The sequence below is a fragment of the Notechis scutatus genome, chromosome 1 (genome assembly GCF_049901735.1).
Source record: "Notechis scutatus isolate UNSWTSFEM ecotype Mainland chromosome 1, rNotScu1.2, whole genome shotgun sequence".
NCBI lineage: Eukaryota > Metazoa > Chordata > Lepidosauria > Squamata > Elapidae > Notechis > Notechis scutatus.
This window is the reverse complement of record NC_142009.1, coordinates 71,297,960-71,323,897: the sequence shown is the minus strand read 5'-3', so window position 1 is coordinate 71,323,897 and position 25,938 is coordinate 71,297,960. Positions and strand designations below refer to the sequence as shown.

Sequence of the window (25,938 nt, the reverse complement as noted above, 5' to 3'; positions counted from 1 at the left end):
GATGGCTAACCTTTTTGTCATCGCGTGCCGAAAGTGTGCGCATGCGTGCAGGTGCATGTGTGCATGCACCCATAATGTAATGCATGTGCGACCCCCTCCCCCTGAGTATGTGCGTGCGACCCCCTGGTGCACCGTACACCTCCACGCATGTGTGTGTGACTCCCTGCATGTGCCGCACACCTTTGCACATGCGAGCACTTTTCCCACACGCGCCCGGCCCCTCGTGCATGCACGGCAGTTACCAGACAATCAGCTGGCTGGCAGGAGGTGCACGTGCATGCGCAGTAGATCTGTTCCAGGCGATGGCTCGTGTGCCGGCTGAAATGGCTCTGTGTGCCACTTCTGGCATGCATGTCATAGGTTCGCTATTATGGGATTAGGGGTAAATATTATTAACAGGTAGTCTGTTTTTATAATGCTTTCTGTCTGAAGTGTGGCTTTGCTCAAGGCTGTAATAGGGTTCAATTAGTTTCTCTCCCCCAGATGAATGAAATAGCCCTCAGAAGGATTAGGGTACATGAAATGCAACCTTCCCCGGCCGAAAGACTCAGCCCATTTAAAACCTGTCTCTAGAAACTTTTGACATTGGCTTCAGATGAGATTAGCTCTCAGCCACTAACTTGTTATTCCCTGTCATTTCTTTGCCAAAGAAAATGAAGCAACTAAAACTATGGTTTCATGGATAAAAGAATAGCCACTGATGAGAAAGAGAAGGATAAAACTTACCCTTGTAGAAGGCTCAAGTAATACTATGACCTTTATCAGATTGTATGGATTGTATAGCTTCTGCTGCATTCTATACTGCAAATGAATAAGGTAAGCTAGAGGACAAAGCGGTGCTCCTCCTCTGCTTTTCTATATTAAGAATCTTTTCGGAAGGCTTAATCCTTGCGATTCCCCGGAGCCTTTTCAAGCATTTGACAGGTAATCTGAAGTTTTGTTTTGTTTTGGGATGAGTTCATTTTTCTTCCTGAAGGCAATAATTCAAAAATATTTTGTTTGGAGATCAGCTAACTTTAACCACTAAACGCTTGGTTTTCTTACCTGTATGAATGTATATTTACTGTATTTCAAGTTAAGGTAATTATTTACAAACAATTGCTAAATCTAGAAAAGAGTACAATTATGGTAGTCCTGGAGTCTGAAAACATGAACCAGTGAAACAAGCTAATCACATGGAGACCTCACTATCATAGCAATGGGCCAGTATTTTCCCATTCTCTGTAACAGGTTCTTCTTCTGCACATTAAAGTGTTATATTTCTTCTTTTATTTTTATTTCTCTTTATTTTCTGTAGTGAAGTCTCAGCTGAATAAAAAATAAATAGTTAATAAAGAATAGTTGGAGCAAGCAAATTATGACAGCTATTGACCAATTTAGGTCAGTTTGAAAGATGTTTCCAATTTTGCTAGTTTTTCTAGTTATGTCTTTCCCTTATATCTTACAGAGTCATTTGTCAGTCTGTGCCTAAAGGTACCTAATCCTCTAGAATTAATTTTCAGGGAACAGAATTAGAGGATTTCTACTAATGAGAATTCTGTGCTCTTTTGTTTGTAGGATATAAAATATAATCATGGTCCGTAATTTATTAACTCTAAGTAATACATTTATTCTAAAGAAACAGTATTAAGATGTTTGTTTGAAATCATATTTGTAAAGTTTAAAATATTTCTGAACTTCTACACATATCAAATTTATTTTTTTAACTAAAAAGTGTTTATTCCAGTCAAATAAACTTCTATATTAATATGAAAAACTACTTCTGAATAAAGAACATTCTGAATAAAGATTCTAAATAAACATTCTAAATAAACATTCTGAATAAAGAACATCCATTATTTTTTTAAAAAAAATATACTTAATAAACATATTGTCTATTTTGAAAAAATAAAATATCTGTAATTAGAATGTACAATCTTCTAAGAAGGAAAATTATCACTGTATTTTTTAAATCAATCTTGAAAATGTTACCAATTTTATCAAATCAATATAAAAGATTCTACTAGATGTTAAGGTAAGAGGAAGGGTTTTTCAACCTTAAAACTGACAAACATGATATATACATGGTTGATGTATCACTGCCTACTCTTAATAAATAAAAACCCTTGAGTGGAGCTTGACTCTTGGGGACTACTTAGACTTGTAATATTATGAAAACACATTTTACCAGAATCCCTTCTCAGTGATATGTTGTAACCTGCATCTCATAACTTGGCATATACATTTGAGAGTCTCACAATGACTGTTGTGTCTTCCGAGGATGAAGTGGGAAAGCTAAATTGTTGGAAGTGGAAAACAGGTGCATATGATTGAAAAATGATATTTGGTAAAGATGAAGTCAACATTTCACTTTTCAGACACTACAGTGAACAGTGAAAGAAAGGAGATGAGACATTATGAATAGAGCATAATGTAATATTCATTACTGTATGCCTTTTATATTTAAATAAAATTAATATAAAATTAATGTAGAATGTGTCATATATGCCATTGTATTTTCATGGAAAACACAAAAAAGAGATTATGAAGTCTGTAACTTAAATCAGATTTTTAGTTGAATGTTTATAAGAAGTGTTTTCAGCGAGTCCAATTTCTTGGGAATATGTGTGTGTGTGTGTGTGTGTGTGTGTGTGTGTGTGTGTGTGTACAAAATCATTAACGTAGCTATTCATATGAAAGCTTCATAAAGTTGTACCACATGCAAAATGTTTTCAGATGACTTAAATATATATTATGCATTATGGTTTGAGTTTCTGGCTGTTGGAAAATTGCTATAAGGAAAGCAAAGAATAGAACAATTACAATAGAAACACATGCTGTCCAATGGTACAATTACAAAGGTGATGATTGCCAATATACAAGACTTGGAGAGTGATATGGTACATATCTTCCATTCATCATTAGTGAAATAACATTTCATTTAAGGAAACAAAACAATAGCTAGTAATGTAAACATAATGATTCAGAACCTGAACAGTTGTATCCTGGAAATGTGTTCGCACAAGGTTCCTTGATTATTTTTACCAGTGGATTGCTTGTTGTGCCTCACCATTGTTTCTGAAGAAAATATATTTGTTCTATAACAGTAAGAAACAATGTTGATATGTTTTAATCATTATTAAAATTTATTAATTGTTATCCAAATCAGTCAAGATAAAAAAGAATCTCAATAACAGACTATTTTTTTAAATAAAATCCAGGATTAATCTGTTTTCCTCCACTGCACCCAAGTACAAATTAAAAAGTATCTTCTAATATGAGGCTAGTGTAATATAATTTTCTATTTGCGTTAATGATCTCACTAGGAAATTTAGGCTTCTGCACCTGCCCCAGAAACAAATGAGAGAGAATCAGAGCTTATTTCTTTGAATTTCAGGGAAACTGTTCCTTTGCTAAATATACATTTTCATTTTAAATTTAGACAAATCTATAAAGTTAGTAATTTTTAAAAACCTTTATAGGATACATACAGTTCTTTGATTGGAAGGTCTCACATTCAGCATCTAGCACTGAAAAATATAGTGGATTATTGAGTTATTGTCTGAAGCCTTTAAAAACTAAATCCTTACTGCAAATTTAATTTATTTGACCATTTATTATATATGCATAACTCTGGGCAGATAACAGTTAAAAACAGAATAAAAATTGAGTAAAAACAATAGTTTAAAATAATAGAGATAACATAACATAGCTACTGAAAACAAAAGTCTGAAACATATGTTTGTATGAATTTATAAGTTCATACATACACACATGCACACACATTATATGTAGGAACAAAATAAAAAGGTACATACAGTAAAAGTCTTGAAGGAAATTCAACAAAGTTTATATTCTTGTTTTTTTCTGAGCATGTAGCGTAAGCATAAGTTCAGCCATGAATGTCTGGAAACAACCGTTTAATTTTAGAATCAGGAACTTTTTTATGATTAAAGCTGGTTTAACATCTTTACAAGATTCTTAACGTTCTTTTTTCTATTCCTTATTATTTTCTTTCCTGGGACAAACCAATCTGTTATCTTTTTTTGTAGATCATCTCCACCATCCATGGTTTGGAAGACACTGTCTGCAAACACTGCCAATTGTACCTAATTCCTGCTTCTTGCCCTCTGATGAACTCCTCTAAATTTCTGTATTCCATGGTGCATTTTTATGATGTAAAATGCATGATGAGGTGTTCTTCACTTGGATAATTTGCAACACCTCTGTGTTTGCCAAAAGAGAAATGCACAGCCCTAAAGTGGATACATCGGGTTTGATCAACTGAAGAAAGCAACCTGGACTTTTTCTCAAAGGTAAGATCAAGCTATGACAATTGACAAACTATGAAAATAAATTTGTCATGATTTCAAATCAATGGCTGGGTAAGACTAAATCATATTAGTTAAATAATCTTCATGTTTCTTACAATATCAAAACAAAAATTCTGTTGCATGACCATTTTAACACGTTTTCTGGGGTCCAGTAGACAGAATAATATTTTATGATGAATTAATTTCATTGTTAAGCATTAATTTTTACATTTCTGAAATTCTGGGCCTAATTTCCAAAATTGTATATTGCAAGACTTTATTTTGAGTTCAGATACGTAACTAAGGCTAACCTTCATTTTGTTTAATTCCTTATAATATTGAATTGCTGGTTTTGCTTCAAGTACTCCATCTCTTAAGGATTCTAGAATTTCAGGCACTTCTGGGTTTCCTAAAGCATCTGGACTACACTGCTTCTTCAATCTGTCAAAATGGTTTTCAGTTCTGTTTCCCTTAAGCTTTCAAAGAGTTACAGATGTTATATTATGCATGCCCCAGTGAATATTTACATGACTTCCACCACCACCTGTATTAGAAGGAGAAAGAAATCTCTCTTATGTTAATACAGTTTATGTGCTATGTCAGGAGTGTCAAACTCAAGGCCCACTGCTGGATCCATTCCATGGGGTGCTTAGATCTGGCCTGTGAGGCCACCCTGGAAACAGTGAAGGATCAGCCCGCGGTACCTCTGCCAGTGAAAATGGAGCTCAGGAGGGCCATGCACAGCTCCCCCCGAGTTCCATTTCCACTGGCAGAGGGCTGCAGGAGGCCATTGCAGCTGAAAACGGGTGTTGAGCTGGCCATGCCCCCTGGCCACACCCTCCCTGGGCCCCTGAGGTCAAACACAATCCTGATGCAGCCCTCAACGAAATCGAGTTTGATGCCCCTGTCCTTTGTAGTACTTTCAGTTAATACTAATCACTAAGAAGCACTGTGTGGCCAGTTTTGTCCTATTTGGGATTCATCAGAGATGATACTGAGATATGGTTCTAGGAGGTTCAAATTTTCTACTATGAATTGAACTCATAGTCCTTTGCAGTTTAGACTAGACACAGGGCATTAATGTAAGGAGCTATTGATCTAGCTCAGAGAATTGCAGAATTTGGGGTTTGTTTGAATGGTCTACCAGGGGTCTCCAACCTTGACAACTTTAAGACTTGTGGACTTCAACTCCCAGAATTCCTTTGCTGGCTTTGATGGCTGAGGAATTCTGGGAGTTGAAGTCCACAAATCTTAAAGTTGCTAAGGTTGGAGACCTCTGGTCTACAACTACCTTTCCTAGTGGACAGGCAAATCTGAGACATTGTTTCCATTTCAACTGTTTCCCAAGAAAGTACCGTGATTTATCGGCGTATAACACGCACAGGCGTATAACACGCATCTTCATTTTAAGAGGGAAATTTCAGGAAAAAAAATTAAAAAAAATTCTGCCTGCCTGCCTTAGTTTCTGGTTGTTTGGGAGCAGCTTCGGCTGAGAATAATAACTATTCGCCTCTTTTACTCAGCCGAAGCTGTTCCGATTCAACCATTAACGAAGGCAGGCAGGCAGGCAGAACGGAGCACTGCGGGCGGGCGGACGGGGTGGGGGTGGGGAGAAACGGGCGCTCAGGAAGCTGCGGCGACAGGAAAAGCCCCCGCTTCTTTGAAGCAGTTTCTTCCTGTGCTGGTGGAGGAGCGAGAGCGACTGAGAGAGCTGACCCAGAGAGAAGGACAGGCTTCGTTGCTTCCTCCCCCCCTTCTTTCATTTGTGTCCTTGATCCCGATCCCAGCAGCATTCACCGAAGGCTTCTTAACATATATCGCGTATAACACGCATACATCATTTGCCCCCTATTTTCAGGGGGGAAAAAGTGCGTGTTATACGCCCGATAAATACTAATTGGTTTGCTGTTCAGTTACAGGTGCCTCCAATTTGTAAAACTGTTTATAAATAATTAGTAAGAGTCTTGTCTTAGTACATAACTGACTCTCATTGACCTAAATTTAAGCTATAAACATGTTGCTTTTGTTGCTTCAAACAATAAACAAACTTTCTATCTTTCTCTCCTGATTTCCAAAAGTTTTCATTTATGTTTTTCAAAGAATGTTAAAATTGGTCTAAATGTAGTAGCTACATTTAACTTTAGCTACTATAAATATTTGGCATGAATCATATGTGGGGTAGGTAGCAATTTTTCATCTGTATAGAATTAAAATCTCCTTTTATCTTTTTCTTTTTTTATTGAGTTGATAGCAAGAGTAGATTTGAGAATAAATGTTTCAAATGCATCCCAGAGATTTCATATTGTAGGAACAAATTTCCTGGCAGGATTGCCTCTTGTTCTTGAAATGTAAGCATGCAACATCTCAAGTTTAAAAACAGCTGGCAATAAAAAGATTTCTTGAATGCCTTCTTCCTTGTAAATTAGCAAAGGCTTTTGTTTCTCTGCATCTAGAGGTAATTCGATTATCTTAAGTTGTTTCTGGTAATATGCCTGTACAGTTTAAATAGATGGGTTTGCAGGCTTATTATGAGTTCATCATGAACTTGCTCTTTTTTCCTAAGATCTTAATTGTCATTTCATGAGAAAAAAGTAATAATTCTCTTCCATGCTTACAAATAGTTATTAAATTGAAGAACTTGAGATCTCATAATTTTAAGATTGCCATGGATCCCAGATATGCCATTTTAAGAACTTGTCAATTTATTTTCCATCTGTTTAGAGATTCACTGAAATTTCATTATTAACTCAGAGCACGTTATTTCTTGTTGCTGGAATAGGAGTATATCAATGTTCAATGTATCTCTAATTTGGCAGATAAAGGAATTATCCCCTACAATCCTTTTTTCCTCCAAAGTTGCTGTCTTGTGCAGTATGCAAGATTTGGGGATATAGCATCATAATCCAATATATAGTTATACATGCCAGGTATATATGTAAACCGTGGGCTGTACTGGATATTTAAACAGTATCTTGACCCAGTATATGGATCTGGTAAAATAAAAGAGATTGAGGTTTGTTGGTCGATTGCTAAAGTTTATACATTTACTGTATAAATTCCAGAGACTCTAGGCCCATGATGGTGAACCTATGGCATGCGTGCCAGAAGTGGCACACAGAGCCACTTCTGCCGGCACATGAGAGGTCACCTGGAAGAGCCCCACTGCGCATGAATGCGTGCCCCCCGCCAGCCAGCTGATTGTCGGATATCTGCTGCACACACGCGTGGAGAGACATGCATGTGGGAGATGCGCATGCATGCACAGAGGCATGCAGCATGCAGGGGAGGGTTGAATGCCCATGTGCAGAGGTGCATGTTGCATGCGCAGGGGGGTCACATGCACATGCTCAGGGGATGGGGGAGTCACGCGTGCATTGCATCAGGAGTGGAGGCATGCAAGCGCACACACGTGCATGCACTTTTAGCATACAATGTGGAAAAGGTTAGCCATCACTGCTCTAGGCAGTATGTGGAATCAAACATGATATAACGCATATAATTTAAAAATATAAAATTGTGATAATTAACATAAAAAACAATAAAGATATGGATTTCTTGCGTCTGCTTAATCACAAGGGCCTTCCTAAAAAGCTATTTTTTTCTTATTCCTGGAGTACAGGGGGCATTATTTGTTCAAGGTGTAATTTGTTCAAAAGATGGAACAATTGCCTCCATGTCTATTTTCATACCCTTGTCTATTATGTCTTGGTCTGTTGAAAGGGAACCTTCAACAGATATTCAACAGATACTCAGATCTGGTGAATAGAATTTACTTGGATCATTTTTACACTACTCAGGCTCCAAACCATTTAAAATATTCAATGGGTGATATGGCAGAATTAAAACTCATAAATAATTCTCTCTTATTGGCATCCATAGATTCTCCAGTGTCCCACATAAAACAGAGTTGCCTTGAGATAGGTGGCAAATAATTTTCTTATATAAATAAATGCACCATTTTTGTCACTTCAATGGAGTTTGCCCATACAGTTTCCCATTCTACACGAATATGAGACATTTTACCCATAAAACATTTGATCAGACAATGCATAATTACCACATTTTCTAGTCTTGTTCTTCCATCTAATTGTCTGTGATACTATTAATAGAGCAGTTGGCCAACTTTCTGAGGCTGGATGGGTGCCAGAGAAATAGATGAAGATGATGGAATCTCATAGATGCTCTGTTTATGTTGACACTTTGGAATAGCCTCCTCCAGAATTTTGATCACCACCACACTACTGGCCTTATGTAATTTATTATAGACTAAATTATTTTAGTAAGACTTTGATGGTATGAATTTATGCCATTCATTATTAATTAGAGGATTTTTTTAACATGCACTTATGTTTGTTTAATTGCTTGCTATTTTACTTTTATACTGTGGAAATTTCATTGATTTTTTATGAATGTACATAAACCCTAAGATTCTCTTTTGATTGTGGTGGATGTAAGTCAAACAAATAAATACTTAGAATAGAATAACAGAGTTGGAAGAAACCTTGGAGGTCTTCTAGTCCAACCCCCTTGTTCAGGCAGCAAACCCTATACCATTTCGGACAAATCAGAGGTGGTATTCAGCAGGTTCTGACCAGTTCTGGAGAACCGGTAGCGGAAATTTTGAGTAGTTCAAAGAACCGGCAAATATCACCTCTGACTGGAGATTTTACAGTATCCTTCCCCTGTCATGCCCACCAAGCCACGCCCACAGAACCGGTAGTAAAAAAAATTGAATCCCACCACTGGGACAAATGGTTGTCCAATCTCTTCTTAAAATCTTCCATTCACAACTTCTGGAAGCAAGGCATTCCACTGATTAATTGTTCTAACAGTCAGGAAATTTCTTCTTAATTCTAGGTTGTTTCTCTCCTTGATTAGTTTCCATCCATTGCTTCTTGTCCTGCCCTCAGGTGCTTTGGAGAATAGCTTGACTTCCTCAAGCTATTCATATAGATATATGTATATAAGAATAGCTTGAGGGAGTCTCCTCTTTCTCTCTCTCTCTCTCTCTCTCTCCTCCCTCCCTCTCCCTCTCCCTCCCTCTCTCTCTCTGTGGAGGTAAAATCCTTGTCAGTATATAGATAGTAAAAACAAAAGATTAAAATAAACCAAACATATATGATTAGAGAAAAATGGAATATATCTATGTATATCCTGTTGTAATAACCTATCTTTTGGCTAGTTTAAAGCCAAAGGGGGACAGTTCTTGGATTACAAGGAGTGATTGTACAGCATGGATTGCTTTCACTGCTGATTGTAGATTATGCGTGTAACCTCTTTCTGACAAGTCCCACTTCTCCTTCAGAAAAAGTCCCCTTGCTGGGGACAAGGAAGCTCTTGATGAGCATAAAATAAGTGCTCATCACTAAGTAGTGTCGCCCAAAACAGAAAGCATGGGAATATCTCTTTGCTATTGAAGAAGTAACATTTTCAGAAAACTGGAATAATAGCACTTTTCTTTTTTACAAGAGCAAAAGCTTTGGAGAAAGTAAAGTAGGTGTCATACATTGACAGCACATTTTCAGTCACTTGTTAAAAAGAATTATGTGTAAATAGGAGGAGGAAGGTGTGTTGGGTATGTTTGCTACCTTATTTGTAAAAATAATAAAGGGATACAAATAAATAACACTTCATTTACCCATTAAAACAAGAGTGGTGTATATAATTGAAAATAATATAGATTATTTGGACAATTAACATTTATTGCTAATTTTGTACTTTATTTTTTTCATTGCCATAGCACTAGAAGCTCCTGTATTTTCAAGAATGTAGCATGTCTTAATTTTTGCTTATGTAGAGAGTTGGGAGACCAAAAAGCAATATTAAAAATAGAAGAAAATATAAGAATCTGGTAAAACAAAACACCATGGGATATTTTTGATTTTATCACTCATTGCATGAAGCCAAGAAAGATTTGATTTTTATTTTAAAAAGAAGGCAAGGAGCAAGGCTAAGAATACACATTCTCCAAAAGGATATGATTTGAATCTGGAATATTATCAGGTCTACCATTCTGCGATGTCTTAAAATTGGAAGTTTTATTTCTGTATTAATGCAAGCTTCTTTTATCGTTCTTTAGTATTGTGTTATTATCAGTATTTAGTATCTGTTTACTAAACAGATGTGTGTATATTTATTTCCCAGTTTAGGATGAAGGATAGACCAGTTTATTTCACATCTTAACCATCTTATATATTGTTTGAAAAGAAAAAAATGCATAAAATGTTATTTCATTTATTCTATTTTCTTCCCATGGAATCTCTATTTGATACTCCAATTCCTTTATAATATGTCTGTAATAATAAGCAACAGATTTCAGGATCAGATAGCTGTTTGCTCATGCCTATTCCAGGATCCTTTAGACACAGGTTACAAGCCTATCATAGGCTTTGCTTGCACACCCTTGTACTTGTAGTCTGCAGAGTTACAGACTACTTGTAGTCGGTAACAGTAGTCTGCTGTTACAATTTAGTGACACAGTGGAACAATTACAGCATTCACAAATTTTGCTTGCCAGGATGAAAAGCAATTCTTAAAAAAAAAAAAAAAGTGGACGCCAAAAATATGGGTACAGTATATCAATTCTTAAAATTTAGATATCATAATTACAGAATATTATGGGACACTGGTTTGCAGTTGATCAATTTAATAAGGTTAATAATTATATACAGCAATATGCTTTCAGGTTATATAATTTAGCAAGTAGTAGGATTTCTGGTTTGCATGCCATATTTTCTGCATGACTACAGAATTTGATTATGAGTGATAGCAAATAGATTTCAGTAGTAAACCTATAAGCTGGATTTCAGTTGACAAGCCTAGTTCTTTAAGATGGATGTTTTTTTTTAATGAAGGGATATCAATGTAGCTAAATGTTCTCTGTTTTCACTTGATGTTGCACATTTTGCTGATTTGATATCAGAAATAATGGCATTTATATTTTGGATCTATTTGTCTTCTGTGAAACCTTGATGGCAGGGGTCAGATATTTGAAGCTATTTTGAATCTTTTAACACTGAAACATATCTAAGAAATCAACTAATGCAGTTTTCATTTCATTTTTCTTCTAATCCGTCCTCTTGATCCAAAGATACCCACACATATCACACTCTCAAATGAACTGATGTCTTTTCAGTTATTGCATTCGTCCTTATTTAAAAACCATTAATAGTATTTGGACTGCAAAAATCTGGTTGGTCACTAGGTAGGAGTGGAGAGCAAGAGTTTTTGTTTTGTTTTTACATATTCTTGCTATCACCCAGTGTTCATTCAGGTATTTTTTTTTCTTTTCCTCCTGTTCAGATCTAGTAGCTGAATGTCTGTTATCTTTAACATCAATTTCAATGGTTTCATCTGGTGTGTTAGTAGAAAAGACACATCATCCCTTCAGGATTAGAAATGCTATAATGGTTCATGAAATCAGGACCTTTATAATACTTCTCTGAAATAAGAGACAAGCTTTGAAAACCCCTGAATCCTATACTGAGTTACCATCAAATCTGAAAATTTCTCAATTAAAGGACTGATCCATAGACATAGGGAAAAGAAATTTTGATCCTCAGTGATGTCTGCAGAAGTGACAAGATGAAGAATATTGCATTAGGGTCTTGTGATGAAAGTTTTGTCCCATTTGTATCTATGCCTTGATCTGTATACAAATAATTGCAGCACAATACTATAATATTGCTTGAATCATTTTGACAAAAGCTGAAAGTTGCTCTTTTCCCATTTCCTTGCTTTTAGGCAACACTCTTAAAATAAAACCTATTGTTTGCCCAGGGAGTTTTGTTTATGATCTGTCCTTTAAAAAGCCAGCAGATGTTCACCCAACTGAATTACTTTTTATCTATTGCCATTCTGGTTTTATATGGAATTTCAAGTCTTCAATATAACCCACAGGAAAAAAAAATATTGCTTTACTGGGACTGTTCAAAGAACTATCTGGCATGAGCCAACAATTAACTGAACATTTGATTAATTTCCAGGGTAATCTGATATGTGCCAAGGTGAACTCACCCATCTCTATTTAGAGCTGATAAAACAATGATTGAACTGTAACAGTTGAAACTAATAGAGAAGCTGTGTTCCTTTTTGCAGAGATTCTTGAACTAGAACTCACCTATAAATTATTTATTGGAAACAATTTGTTGAAAAGAATAAAAATGATGCTTGATATATACTACAGATACTAGCAGATACAAAATTGCAGTATATGAAATTAAGTATTAAACATCATTTTCATAATGAAAGTATGGTCTCCCTCCCTTTGGATCTGCCAAAAGATATGAATATCCTGCAATTCAGAAAGCTTAAGTATTATATAAAAACATTTAGGTTGAAAAAATATTACCTTTATACACAATAATTTGTCATCTCAGTAATGAATATAAGGGTAATAAATTTTCCAAAATGAAAAGTACTGAAATATGTGGTATAGATTCTGAAGACTTGATCTCAGAATTATGGTAGCAAAGAATATAATCACCATATTATAATCTGTGTCTACCATACTATATTGTTTGTTTCTGAAATACCACAAATTTGGCAAAGTATATCAGTATTCAAGATTATATCACAAAAAATAGAAAATTACTATGGTTGGTTTTATTATGATCATTTTTATTTCATGTCAGCAAACAGCATGGATCAGAATATGAATATGTTACACTGTGCAAGCAATTTTGCATTTAATATAAGCAAGATTATCATTTTCCATGCATATTAAATATATTGCATATGCTTTTCTGAATTAAAAGGTAGCAATTTCACAGCTAGAGAAAAAAATGTAATTGGCCTTATGTCAGTTTACAAATATGAAAAAATCTTTCAGGACCAGCCTCTTGCCTAACCTATGGTCACAAGCCACAGTCATCCCCATCTTCAAAAAGGGAGACCCAAGCCTAGTTGAAAATTACAGACCAATCTCCTTATGCTGCGTCACCTGTAAAGTCATGGAATCAATTATTAACCAATCCATCATCCTCCACTTAGAGACAAACAACCTACTCTCCAATAAACAATTTGGTTTCAGAAAAAAACTATCCTGTAATCTGCAACTCTTACACTGCAAAAACATATGGACGACACAACTCGACCAGGGCAAAGCAATAGACGCAATCTACATAGACTTCTATAAAGCCTTTGATTCAGTGGTACACGACAAACTACTCCTAAAAATAAAATCCTATGGCATCTCTGGACAACTGAATAACTGGATAGAAGCATTCCTGGCAAACAGACAACAAATGGTCAAAATTGGGAGCGTCCTATCAAATTCTGTACCTGTCAATAGTGGTGTCCCCCAAGGCAGTGTTCTAGGACCAACTCTCTTCATACTCTACATAAATGACCTCTGTGATCATATTAAGAGCAATTGCGTTCTTTTCGCTGATGATGTAAAGCTGTTCAATACCACAGACAATACTGTTACCCTACAAAAAGATCTTGACTATGTATCAGAATGGTCAAACAAATGGCAACTTCAAATCTCAACAAATAAATGCTCTGTCTTACATATTGGCAAAAAAATCAGAAAATAAAATACAAGCTGAATAGTCAAGATCTTGTTGATGACCCAAGCTCTGTAAAGGACCTTGGAATACTCATCTCTAATGATCTAAGTGCTAGAGCCCACTGCAACTGCATAGCCAAAAAGGCATTAAGAGTTGTTAACCTAATCCTACATAGCTTTTTCTCTGGTAATATCACACTACTAACCAGAGCATACAAAACATTTGCTAGACCAATACTCGAATACAGTTCATCAGTCTGGAACCCACATTACGTATCTGATATTAGCACAATTGAGAAAGTCCAGAAATATTTCACAAGAAGAGTTCTCCACTCCTCTACTCGTTGTAGAATACCTTATGCCACCAGACTTGAAATTCTAGAACTAGAAAACCTTGAATTACGCCGTCTTCGGTCTGATTTAAGCATGGTATATAAAATCATACATTGCAATGTCCTACCTGTCAATGAATACTTCAGCTTCAACCATAACAACACAAGAGCACACAATAGATACAAACTCAAAGTTAACCGCACAAAACTTGATTGCAGGAAATACGACTTCAGCAATAGAGTGGTCAATGTCTGGAATACTCTACCCGACTCTGTAGTTTCTTCCCCAAACCCCAAAAACTTTAACCTTAGACTGTCTACTATTGACCTCACCCCTTTCCTAAGAGGTCTGTAGGGGGCGTGCATAAGCGCACCAACGTGCCTACCGTCCCTGTCCTATTGTTTCTCTTATTCTTCTTTTATTTTTCTTATATGTACCCATTTCATGTATTCACAACTATGTATACACTTATACTTATTATCTTGTAAACAATTGGCAAATCAAATAAATAAAATAAAAAATAAATAAAATATTTAGGAAAAGTTTCTCTTCATACCTGGGATGATCCAGTGATCCAGGGTCATATCTCTGCTTACATTTCATTGCATGTTAGGATTATCTTCAGCTTTAATTTGGCATTTAACTTAACCTCTTCAGTTACATATGTTTTTATTTGCTTGTTGTTTTGTCAGTTTTTCCCCTAGTTTTGATAATAGGTAGATACTACAAACCCAGTATATAAAGTATCTAGGTATCTAAAGCAAAGTAGTATGGCTTTGTTTTAGACACCTACTATTTAAAATAACCCGTCTGTTAAAATTAAGAGTAATATCACTTGTTTGTGTATATTATGGTTATAGATTGAAAAATATATTTAGCTGATTTACTTTAATCAAAAACAAGGATCAATATATACTCAGTTCACCAAAAGTCAAGGCTTCTAAGCCTATGATTTCAAATTGATGGGTTCATTATTTTTTTAATAAATGGAAATTACAGTTATTATTACAGTTGTCCACTAAGTCAATAAATTTGAGGAGGGGCAAAGAGCAAAGTAGCATAGATAATATTCAATATTAACTATTCAAGTAATGTCCCCAGATAAGGCTGAGAGGGGGATATCTTTCCTCTTCCACGTGCTATAAAGTAGCTGCCAATCAGCATAAATAATACTAAATTAGGCATACTACTGTGCTGATTCCAAACAAGATAGATTTCAGAATTCTCTTGCTATCTGTGATGCTGTCCAAATTATGCAATCATTACCCATTAGACAAACCTAATATAAAAAGAAATGATACTATTGAGAAATTTAACTTTTAACCTCTAAGCAAAGACAGTAAGAGAATCCTGAATATTTATTCTGATTTGAACATTTAGGTCCACAATGTAGCTGAGTTAATTTGAATGAAGCTGTAATACTAGATAATGAGCATTGAAGTACATCCATCCATTGTCTAAATGCATCTGCATAGTTTTCTGCTTCTCCTTTGAAGCATATATCAGCCTGTAGAGGAGGTGCATAAAGAAGACAAACATGTAAATTGTGTAAAATGTTCATGTAATTCAATTCAGGCCTAATTATTGTGTCCCTTTCTATCACTCAGCATTCAAAGTATTTGCTTTACACTTGCAACACATGACCTTTTGACAAACCATCTACTGGATTCTTCCTACGATACTTGATCAAAATAAATTCCTTAGAAGGTAAAAGAGAAGAGCAAATAGCACCAAATCTTTCTTTATTATTATGTCTGAACCACATTCAAGTGCTTGGCTCAAGTTTTCTTTTTTCAATATGTTTGACTTTAAACACTTTGTAACAGTAGTAGGGCAGAAATAAATAGGTAAATAAAAATGTTTCAAGTAATTTTCCATTACCCTAATGGTAAAAATATTGAATCAGTTGTTATGGAAAGTCTTTGATGTGAAAAGGAATTGTTGAAATTTAGGGATGTATATCTGTTCATTCCTGCTTGTAAATGTCATTAAGATCTCTAGTAAGCAAACAGTCTGGGGAAAAATGTCTTTAATCAGACATTTAGTCAGTCTAGCAACCAGGAGACAACAAGATTGCCAAGAGTCTATGTCTCATGATCCAAGCTTTGTATTTTCCTCGTGTAAGATATAGTTACTGTTTTTCACACCAAGTCATAATTTTGTTCAGCCAGAACAAAATTGCTTCAGATTTAAAATTGAAACTCAGTACTTTAGCAGTAAGATTTTTTTTTAATCAAATGTCTGTTTACTGTAATGAATATGTGATTAAAGTGAAAGTCCATTCTTGGGAAAGGAATGTATTGGAAAGCATGTTTGACTATTTATGATGAAAGATTAAAACATGAAGAATAAAGGGTGCTGAAAGATTCTAATTATGGGGAAAATATTTGTTTGATACTTTGAAGAGTTGATCTTGGGGGCAAATGGGTGTAGCAGGAAAAAAAGTGAAACTACATTTATAATGGAGTGATTAAAGAAGAAAAAATATGAGTCTTGAAAAAATATTAGAAGATAGATTAATTTGTCAACAAAATTAAGGGAAATTGGGGGAAGAAGGCGGAGCCTCCTTGCTGACGGACCATAGATCACGACTCTCTGTGGCTATGGTCCGTGCTCTTTCATTGGAGAGCCCCGATTATTACGATTAGGGGCTGAAGCTGCCTTGGAGGGGCGGCGGAGTAAGGGGAAGCCACAAGCCAGGTTGAGGGGAGCCGCATCTTCCCCCCTGGGCTTGGTCTTTTTCCCCCCAAAGATGATTGCAGCGGTGGTTTAAAATGGCCACTCCGAAGAGGAGGACTCAGCTGGATTAATATTTGTGCAGGAGGGAAGAAAGAGGTGGATAACATCTGAACCGGGACAACTGGGCAATACAACTAAACAAAAGTACCTCGGGATTAAGGTAACATGGAATTTTTAAGAAAAGAAAAGTGAGCGGCCAAATTACAAAGGGACAGGAGAAAAAAAGAAAATATTTTTGACAGCTAAACAGGGCTTCGAACCGGGAAAGGAAGAAGCTGGAACTAAAGATTTAACTAAATTGGACTAAAATATTTTGGGAATAAACAGGCATAAAATAAAGCTGGACTTAAGGTTGTCAAAAAATAATAATAATAAAGTTTACAAATTGGAGTCTGGATTGTGCTGGAATATTGAGGCTCGAAAAACCCTAAATAAAAAAAATAGGGGGAAAAGGTGAAGACTTTGTATAATGGAGAGTGCCACCTTTTGACAAAAACTTGAGCTCAAACAAAAGGGAAAGCATCCTGTTTCTGAATGAACTTGTGTGGATATAACATTAAAGAAATATTGAAACAAAGTAAAAATCTTAGAAAGTGAAAGCAGAACCAGAATAAAGAAAAAAGCAATGATGTTTTTGGTATAAACTCTGGGCTAGAATAATTGAGAACTTTAGAAAATTGAAAGAAGAAAGAAGGTAAGTAAAAGTGTGTGTTTTTTTGTGGACTTTAACTATCATAAAATACAAGAGTCTGTAATGATGATATCTCTTCGGGAATTAAAAATGGAACTTAAAAATATGAGAGAATTACTACAGGAAAGAGGTGAATCACTTTGCTCTGTGTTAGAAAAAATGGAAATGGTGATTGAAGAACAAGAAGAAAGAGCTTCAGAGGAGGAGGAGTCGATTCAAGGAGAAGACATTTTAAATAGACAATTAACACAAAGAACACTACAAAGAAGTGGGGAAAGAAGGAAGGTTAAACAGTTGAAATTTAAGAAGGCAATCAAAAGGGGGAATACCTGTGAAGTCGGGAAAGGCAGAAAGACCCAGCAGAAAAGGGGAAAGGAAGATATTAAGAAAGAGAGGGATATAAACTGGAATGAGAAAAGATATGGGGAAAAGAGGGGGAGGAGAAGCAGTAAGAAACAGGTGCATGAAATAAAGAAATACGGAAATAGTAAAATGTTGAAAAGAAATTGTTTTTTCAGAGATAATGGTTGACGAATTAAAAGGGGGATTCTGCAGGGTGACAAGGGGTAATAAGAATATTTCTGCAATTAAAAATATTTAGAAAATAGGGTAATATAGATACTGATAACTCTTATTAAAAATCAAGCGGGGAAAATATGCTGCAGAATCCAAATGAAAAGATGTAATGATTATTATTGTAACTTCTTAAAAATAATGGTTTATTGGGAATCAGGATGAGGGAATAAAGGTATATTTTAATCATTGAGGTGTCACACTCAAAACAGTAAAGAGGGGGAACCTATACTTGCTTTTTTTTTGTTTATTAGTGTTAAAATTTGTATTAATCTAGAATTTATAAAAATAATATGTAATGGAAAGGGAATATGACAGACTAAAGAACCAACTAGATTAATAAATTAACATAGACTATTAAAAGCAAGGAGAGACATTGGTAACTTCTTTTAATTATTATTATTATTAGGCAAACACATATTGTTTATCTTTATTTTTAAAATAAATATTAAAGGATTATATTTGAAATAATTGAAATGAAACAAAAAGATGTTTCGATTGAGATTAATGAAAGAGGCTAGAATTAATGTGTTTGTTTCTCTCCTTACTGAAAATTTGGAATGGAAAAGGTAATAATAGAATTAAGTATGCATATATGAATGTATAATTGCTGTCATATTTGTATGTAAAGGTGATGACCCGGAATTATGTTGTCCACTAAAAAGAGATTTTTGTTTTTAATGTGAAAAACTGAATAAAATTTGTTAAAAATTTTTTTAAGGGAAATTGGTTGTAAGGAAGGAGAATGTGGAAGCTGCTTGAACTAGAATTATACAGTATATTATGTATGAAGTTATATATGGGAAGTATAAGCAGGGTGAAATGATAAAGTGAAAATGAAGATAATAAAGAATGATTGTTGCAAAAAGATAAGGATGAGAGTATAGCCACACTTAATTAAAGAAGTAAAGGTAAAAACTCTTGAACATTCCAACTTCTAACTTTATACAGAATGAGGTATTTACTTGTTTTATTGTAATTTGATTATTTTTTAATTTCTATTACTTTGCTTGGATGAAATTACCAACATCAGTAATGTTTCAACATCACAGTTAATTGAAAATAATATTATTAGTCATTTTACAAAACTTAGGTGTTGCACCAAATTTTTACAAATATTTATCTATTTAATCCCTATCCAGCAAGTGTCAATAATTAATTACAGGTTTGTACCTTAACTTTAGCTTCGGTTATAAGATGGACAAACTCTGTATTTTAATGCAACAATTCTCTTTAGTGATACCATAGTTAAAATATTTTCTTTTAAGAAGAACTGAAATAGTTATTTCTAGATAATTTTAATTACAGAAATGAAGTATTATTGCATGTATTTTATAATCAGGCAGAATGGATGTAAATTTGTACTCAATTTGTACTCAATCAAATGTTTCTGTTACATTACATGTTTTTCTTTTCCTGTCATATTGTACACAAAAGGAAGCAGGTGCTGTCACTCAATAATATAACTGCTTTGTTATTGCAGAAAAGAGTCTGTCTGGTTAATTATCATTAAATATAAACCTCTTCTAAGAAGCTTGAATAAAAATTTATCACCTTTCTAAAGCTTGCTTATACTCAAAAATGTAACTGTCACATTTTTATCTTCATTTGCATCTAATTAACTGTTACATTTGAGTGAATCTCTGATTTAGAAATACCGAAATAGACATTTTTCCTGAGGCAGCCTCAGTTAAGACTTTTTGGGGAAGAGTTGGTTGATGACCTATAGCAGTCTTCTCTAATATTGTCAGTCTTCAGATACGGTATCAAGTATCGGGATTCCTCCATCAGGATGGCCAATTCTAGAAATTGAGCCCCATAATTCTGGGCAGCTCCTAGTTGAACAAGGCTATCTCCAAGGCTTTTGTAATTGGAGTGGGCTTTGGTGTGGGGCCAGAACCTGGAATCCATCAACATTCTTAACTCCAAAAACTCCATTCATATCCAGCTTGGGATGTTCTCCTTTCATCAATCCTGCACTTAACTGCCTATCAATTTCAACATGATCCCCCAATCCAATATGCAATTTTTAAATATAAAGCTATTATGGGAAGCAGAATGCATAATTAAATGTTTACATCTGCCAACTTGGTTCCACATATCTTGTATTTGTTCTTGAATTTGAACCAGTGCAATGTGTTTCTGTTTTCTGTTGGCAAGTATAGAGTTGTTTATTATGTAAATATTGCTTTATTCTTTTAGTGGCTCAGATATTATAGGCAATTATAATTCACTTCAGTAATTTTCTTGAGGAAATAAAAAAATAGCTTTTTCCTAAAAGCCACCTTTGAAGGATGCCTTATAAAGAATAATATTTAGTTCAGCAAGCTAGGCCTAACTTTTGGTTTTCAAAACAAAGAAGAAAGTTTTCTATTTCATTTGCTACTTTGGAGGCTGATGGATAAACTGTTTGATCAGACTGAGAAAATAGCTGATTTGTGTTTAGAAAAAACAGTAATTGTAACATTGGCAGAAATGTCAGAATGAGGTGTTTGGCATACTTTGTCTGTCAGATATTTGCTCATGTACTCTGGACCAGTGGTTGCCAACCAGTGGGCTGTGGACCTCTGGTGGTCCGCAAGAAAATTTTGGTGATCTGCAGAGAAATGTCCCCCCCAAAACACCCCCCAAAGCAATCCAACCTGCATGGAAACACAAGGCTGCGCTGCCCACATGGCCCATCCACCAGCTGGCCTCCACCCTTTGGCTGAGCGCAAACCTTACTTTTATTTATTTTTATTTATTTTATTTATTTGATTTGTCAATTGCTTACAAGATAATAAATATAAGTATATACATAGTTATGAATACATGAAATGGGTACATATAAGAAAAATAAAAGAAACAATAGGACAGGGACGGTAGGCACATTGGTGCGCTTATGCACGCCCCTACAGACCTCTTAGGAAAGGGGTGAGGTCAATAGTAGATAGTCTAAGGTTAAAGTTTTTGGGGTTTGGGGAAGAAATCACTAAGTCAGGTAGAGTATTCCAGACATTGACCACTCTGTTGCTGAAGTCATATTTCCTGCAATCAAGTTTGGTGTGGTTAACCTTGAGTTTGTATCTATTGTGTGCTCTTGTATTGTTATGGTTGAAGCTGAAGTATTCAGTGACACGTAGGACATTGCAATGTATGATTTTATATACTATACTTAGATCGGATCAAAGGCGGCATAGTTCTAGGTCTAGAATTTCAAGTCTGGTGGCATAAGGTATTCTGCAACAAGTAGAGGAGTGGAGAACTCTTCTTGTGAAATATTTCTGGACTTTCTCAACTTTGCTAATATCAGATACGTAATGTGGGTTCCAGACTGATGAGCTGTATTCGAGTATTGGTCTAGCAAATGTTTTGTATGCTGTAGTTAGTAGTGTGATATTACCAGAGAAAAAGCTATGTAGGATTAGGTTAACAACTCTTAATGCCTTTTTGGCTATGTAGTTACAGTGGGCTCTAGCACTTAGGTCATTAGAAATGAGTATTCCAAGGTCCTTTACAGAGCTTGGATCATCAACAAGATCTTGACTATTCAGCTTGTATTTTATTTTCTGATATATTTTTTGCCAATATGTAAGACAGAGCATTTATTTGTTGAGATTTGAAGTTGCCATTTGTTTGACCATTCTGATACATAGTCAAGATCTTTTTGAAGGGTAGCAGTATTGTCTGTGGTATTGAACAGCTTTATATCATCAGCGAAAAGAATGCAGTTGCTCTTAATATGATCACAGAGGTCATTTATGTAGAGTATGAAGAGAGTTGGTCCTAGAACACTGCCTTGGGGGACACCACAATTGACAGGTACAGAATTTGATAGGACACTCCCAATTTTGACCATTTGTTGTCTGTTTGACAGGAATGCTTCTATCCAGTTATGCAGGTGTCCAGAGATACCATAAGATTTTAGTTTTAGGAGTAGTTTGTCGTGTACCACTGAATCAAAGGCTTTACAGAAGTCTATGTAGATTGTGTCTATTGTTTTGCCCTGATCGAGTTGTGTAGTCCATATGTTTTTGCAGTGTAAGAGTTGCAGATTACAGGATAGTTTTTTTCCTGAAACCAAATTGTTTATTGGAGAGTAGGTTGTCTCTAAGTGGAGGATAATGGATTGGTTAATAATTGATTCCATGACTTTACAGGTGACGCAACATAAGGAGATTGGTCTGTAATTTTCAATTAGACTGGGGTCTCCCTTTTTGAAGTTGGGGATGACCGTGGCTTGTGACCATAGGTTAGGCAAGGAGCTGGTCCTAAAAGGTTTTTCAAAGATTGTGCTTAGAGGTTCTGCTATGGCAGTGGATAGCTTTTTTAAGAAGTAGGCATAGATTCTGTCTGGTCCAATAGATAGAGATGGTTTTAGACTGCGTAGTGCTTTTTCAACATTGTCTTCTGTAAAATCGATATTTATTAGATCATTGTAGTTTTCTGTGCTTTGGCTAGGAAATACTGGGCATGATCCATTGCTGTTTAGAAATACTGAGCCGAAGAATGTGTTAAAGAGGTTGACTTTAATGGTGTTGTCGTTGCAGTCTTTACCATTAGGTCCTATCAGGGGTGGGATGGACCTTGAGTCTTTTAGTTTGTTGTTTACAAAATTGTAAAAAGCGCGGGTAGAATTGGTGCATAGAAGGTTTTCCTCTTGTTTAATGTGATAATTGGTGCATTCGGTCTTTATCTGGTGGCATAAATTTTTGTATCAGCTTTTGAAATTGGCAACGTGACCAGATTTGTTTTTCCACCAGAGTGATCTCTTTTTGGATTGAAGTTTTCTTATTGTTATGGGTAATCTGTTTTTTTGTTTTGTTTTGGGAGTTGTTGTTGGTACATATAGTTTGATGACTCTTTTGACTTCAAGTAAAAATATGTTGTAATGGTCTTCAACATTATTCCATCCAGTGAATAGAGATTGCCAATAAAGGGATGAGAGATCGTTGTCTATAAGATCATAGTTGCCTTTTTTGAAGTTATAATTGGGGATTATGTCATTGTGATTATTTTTGTGGGGGCATATGTTGAGACAAAAGTCAATCATTTTGTGGTCACTGTTGGAAAAGGGTTCTTTAGTTTGTATTCCGTAAATTAAATTCAAACTATTGCAGAAGATGAGATCGAGGCAGTTGTTTAGTCTAGTGTTGTTGGTTAATTGTTGTTCCAGTCCCAAATTTGTAATAGCATTGTAGAAGGTAGCGTGTATGGGTTCAGTTGTACATTCATTTAGGGTCCAGTGCTTAGTCTTGGTAAGAATCACTCCAATTTCTGCCGTGGAATTTTCCTTGGAAAGTGGGACTCAAAGGAGGAAAATAGCTGCGATTAACGATCTGGAGTGACTGTCAGATTTAGTTAAAAAAAAAAGATATTGCAACTAGAAGTAACTTTAAAAGTAAAGGACAGATTGGATTGGTTAACCCAAATTTCTGGACTGTATTTTTACTACTACTCAACTTGAAGAACTTTAGGAAACTATTGGAAAACAATCTTATTCAGAGACATATTGATTGTAGTTAAAGTGTGTTAATTCAGCGAGTTTTGCTCTCTTTCAAAAATCCAGCGTGCTTTGAACATCTTGTTACAGCCTATTGTTTACAGAGTAATGGCAGCAGCAATCAGAGCAATAAATTCCTCCCACCCAGTAAATCACAGCTGCTAGTAAAACAATTAACCCTTTCCTTGCAGACTCTCAATACTACCTCATTACTTTAATCAAACACTGATTAATTCATTACCTCAAAACTTACAACTTTTCTACCTCATCACCTATTTCAATGATTAGATAATCAATTTCTATAAAATATTTCATTAATGGCTTAATTGATTTATTGTTTTAATTGATTAGTGTGATTAGAGTGTTTAGTGCAAATAGTGTGATTACTGATTAATTTAAAAGATCAAGATTCATGTTATTTAATTGATTAGTAAAACCAGTGATTTAGTGAATTTAATTGAACAGTGTGATTAGCGATTAGTGTAATTAATTGATGAGGCTGATTGTTGCTTAGGAAAATTATTTGACTAGAGAGATTACTGCAATTGATTGATTGGTGTGATATTGGCTGTATTGATTACCCAAAATTGTTCCATTAATTAATTTAATCAACGTACCATCTTAACAAACCTACCATGCCAAGAAAAAAATCCAATGCCAAACCACAACCTAAAGAGAAAGTAATCCCCACTAATGAACTACAAGACTCCTTAAATGCTACAAAACTCTAAAGGATAATGAAAACTCCATCAAATGTTCTCTATGTAACAAATACTCTCATCATGACTGCTTGGGATTACCCGAGCAAATGATTCAATACCTAGAATCATCCAATGAGTTTCCATATCTCTGCAAATCATGCAGACCCAAACTGGATCTGTTGGAAAGAGTTGATACCATTGAAACACGAAAAACATCCCTTGACACCATAGTAGCATCCCTGGACGCCTTAAAAGAAAGATTATCCAACCTTGAAAAAAAAAAAGACACAACGCAAAAACCTGAACATCCAACAGCTACAAACCACATCTCTACCCAACAACCACAAACTAATCCACAAAAAAACATAAGCCAGACAAACAATGATATCCCAATCCTCATCAGAGAAGCTGTTGAGCGTGAACGGAAACGTCCAAACACCATCTTATTTGGTCTAGAGGACATCAATGATAATGATGACATCACAACTGTCCGAAACATCATCAGTGATTATCAAGCATCAACCATCTCCCCTGATGAAATACTTGACATTTCCCACATTGGCCGAGAGCTCAAAAACAGAGATGGCTCTGTGGCCCCACGCTTCTGCAGGGTCATTTGCAAAAATGAATCAAGCAAACATAAATTCATTTACACTATAAATTCACTCGCCAAAACCAACACCAACCATAAGAACCTCCATTGTCGCCCTGACCTAACCATACAGCAACATGCCCACTCCCATGTACTCCGCACTGAACTCAAAAAACGTCTAGACAATGGAGAGAAGGACCTGTACATTGACTACCATGCTGACTGTATCAAAAGTAAGTCATACAACCCGCAACTCAGCTTTAACCTTCAACCCCAACCCTACCTCAACCAATCCACCATCACCCAAGACTAGGCACGCACGCCCCTAACTACCTCAATTCCAACTACTGCTGGCCTTAAATGCAAGCTACTCAATGCAAGAAGCCTTGCGAATAAAATACCTGAATTTTTCCTCTTACTAAATATGGCTAAATTTGACATCATATTTGTCTGTGAAACGTGGCTCAATGCATCTCTCCCTGACTCCATTACCACAGTAAGAGACTATCATGTTTACCGATCAGATCGTGAAATTCATAGAGGAGGTGGTGTTGCTATCTTCTATAAAAAGTCCTTACATCTAAAAAACATCCAAGTTACCCAGGAGCTTGTTCTTCCTGAGACCATCATCTGTGAACTATCCTTAAATATCACATTTAGATTCTTACTATGCTACAGAGCACCTGATTATGACATTGAACATGTAAACAAGCTAAATACACTACTAACTTGGGCAGCATCCTGCCCACACACTTTTATCTTTCTTGGTGATTTCAATCTACTTCATATCATATCATACCTTATACCTTCAGTAGAACCATGTGAGCTGGAACTGGAAGATAAGACCAACAGCAGGGAAGGGAAATCTGCTTCAGGGTGGCTTGCTGATGTTGATGGGAAAGTCGGTCTGATATTCCAGAGCTGCAGTAGTCACAGGACTGGCCCTTTGGTCATCCCAGAACAGTTCCTCCACCTGGGTGCACTGGTCTGCCATGGAGGAGCTGCTTCAGGATGACCAAAGAGC

General features: G+C 35.6%; 1 protein-coding gene across 11 annotated transcripts in view; it reads left to right on the top strand.

Moving 5' to 3' along the window:
• The window catches only part of CHRM3 (cholinergic receptor muscarinic 3), a 247,411-nt gene that overhangs the window by 156,496 nt on the left and 64,977 nt on the right, over positions 1-25,938 (top strand). For 10 of the 11 annotated variants that reach the window (XM_026669410.2, XM_087967489.1, XM_087967507.1 and 7 more), the window contains one exon: positions 4,032-4,295. The gene's annotated coding sequence lies outside the window, so the exon portion shown is untranslated. Of the gene's footprint in view, positions 1-650; positions 817-4,031; positions 4,296-25,938 lie in introns of all 11 variants that reach the window. The other variant, XM_087967491.1, reaches the window with a different exon arrangement.